This window comes from Oratosquilla oratoria, chromosome 10 (assembly GCF_046742065.1).
Source record: "Oratosquilla oratoria isolate Oo_2021 chromosome 10, ASM4674206v1, whole genome shotgun sequence".
Classification (NCBI taxonomy): Eukaryota; Metazoa; Arthropoda; class Malacostraca; order Stomatopoda; family Squillidae; genus Oratosquilla; species Oratosquilla oratoria.
The window spans coordinates 61,807,406-61,809,905 of NC_134786.1; positions in this window are offsets into that span (position 1 = coordinate 61,807,406).

A 2,500-nucleotide genomic window follows, 5' to 3' on the forward strand; every position below is an offset into this window, starting at 1 on the left:
GACTAGATTTTTTAAAATGTTCTTAATTAATTTTTTTTTTGTATCTGTTGTTTATCTATTTGTTTATTAATTCATTTGTTTGTCTGGTTGTAAAACCAATTCACTGAAGGCATGGCTTAAAGGTTGATATCTTTTAAACCAATCAAGCTCGGTTGTCGCTAGGCTTCAGGTGTCAAACTGATTCGTGACTGTCATCGGCCACTGCGGGGGCCAACTGCATTTCCCTGTTGCGGTCCGAGGCTTGTCATAGCGATCAGCCTCGTAGGTTTGTTGCGAATTGTCTTCGCCTGTTATTGGTGAAGGGTTGGAAAAGAACCTGACAGCCAAACGAAGGAAGCCTCGGGTCAGCAGCCAGTCAGTCAGTCTGTCCCATCAGTCGAGTGGGATTGACAGTACGTCAGCCTGACAGACTACATGGGCGGGGGACCACGAAGGGTTTCCTGAATTCATGCAGATCACTTCGTTCCAGGGTGCTCACAGACACATGCACACAACACTTCCTAGGGTGTGTATAAGCATTATACCGAGACACTTGGCACTTGTTTAAAACTGAGCAGGTGAACTAATGCACAAATGAAAATGAGAGTCCGTCTAATTTTACGTGGGAGGTGATTTCTCAAGGACGTCTTAAGGACATTGTCTACGTTGCCCTTTCGACACGTTTTTGACGACCCTGCCCGACTACACAATCTTTCCCCCATACGAGAGGGAGGTAAGTCGCTCAGCGCCCTGGGCCCGATGCCCGGTACCTGGCCATCATCCTGCCCGGTCAGGAGGTGACCTAAACGGCGGCGCCGACGGCGGCGGCGGCGATGAGACGCCTGCAGCGCGCTTCGCCTTTTCGTTTTGCTTACCTGTTGCCAGAATTGTGCCAGCAAGAAGATTCGCTCCTTCTTGAAGATCCAGTCCATAGACTGAAGGCTCTGGAGGGCGGCCAGGTCCGACACCTTAGGCATGTCAGAAAGACCCGGAGTCGTGGTCGTGCATCCCTGGACCGAGCCTCCAGAGGCGGCTGCGGCTGCCATGGCTGCGGCTGCGGCAGCATGCTGTTCGGGGCCTGGCGTGGCCATGGCCGGTAGCAAAGGGTGCGGCACCGAGGCGGGCACCCAACCCACGCCCACACCCGCCCCGTTGCTGCCGCCCCCTTCTGACGCCGCCAGTTTGCTGCTGCTGCCCTCCTGCACAAGGGGGCTTCCACGGGGACCTGCAGCTGATGCAGCTGATGCTGGCCCTTCTCCAGCAGCAGCGACGGGCGAGACGATCCGCACCGCTCCTGGCGCGGCTACTTCAGCTCCTCCGTGAGGGCAGCGGGCGCTAGCAGGTGTGTCTCCCTGCCTCCATGGCCCGACGCACCTGCTACTACTGTTGCACCTTCTCAAGTCAACACTCAAGCAACTCTCCACTGGCACTCCACCACTCGGGATATAATGTCGCTACTCCTCCTGCTTGGTCTGCACACTGAACCGACGACCTAACTTTGTCACCAGAAAACACGTTGGTCACCTCATCCTTCACCCCTTCACGAGTAATCATTGACTAGTCCACGCAGGGCACACAGCCACACCATTCCAACACGTCACGTCAAACACGTTTCTCGGAGCACCTCGACAGCTGAAGCTGTTGCGCTGCTTTCTGCTTTTGCCGCTGTGATGGTACTACAGCTGGAGTTGCTGCTCCACGCACAGGTAAAGCACGGCCAAGGTCTCGTGGCGCGCGTGACGGACGCAGATCGGGTACTCAGTTTCTGGAGATAGTAGTGACGAGCAATTTTCGGTGCTTCTACTCCGTGTGTAATGGTAGTTGGAGTACCGTGTCGGCGGCGGCAAGGTGGTGGTGGTGGCGGTGGCGGTAGTGAGGTGGTGGCGGCTGCGGGCGACACACGTAACGCCAATGTGATCTGAGTGAGGCTCACCCTCAAACTGGGGACTTGTTGGTGAGCTCTGCGTTTCTCTGCCTGGCTGGCGCGGAGTTGCGCGATGCTGCCCCCTGTCGGCCGAACCCCCAGACGCGGTGGGCGGAGCCTCCCTCCTCCCACCCGTCTATTGGGCACCGCTTTGACGAGAGGCGGGGCTTGGCCACCCGACACCATGTACACACCGAAATCATTTATTGTGTCCCATGTATCACAGATCGCGGAGCACAGAAGCCTTCCAGATAGCACAGCAAGATACTGGCGGCTTGTCACCCACGTCGCTACCGCAGCAGCAGCACCGCCGCCGCCGCCGCCGCCGCCGCCGCCGCCACTGCCGCCGGCAGCCGCAGCCTTTGACGCCTACGCCTGAGGACAGGCAGAGACCCTCACGCTCTGCCCGTGTACGGGCACTAAGCCATATGACCCTGACATCAGTCGCCACGTGGTGATAGTGGCACGTCTGTTGTCACAGTGGCCAAGACAGGTGGGCGACTCCAGTTCGAGGGTGCCTCAGCTCGCCAGCATGCCTGTTCGATCACTCCCACCCGTCAATGGCCTCCCAATAAAAATGGCAGCCGATACAATCGG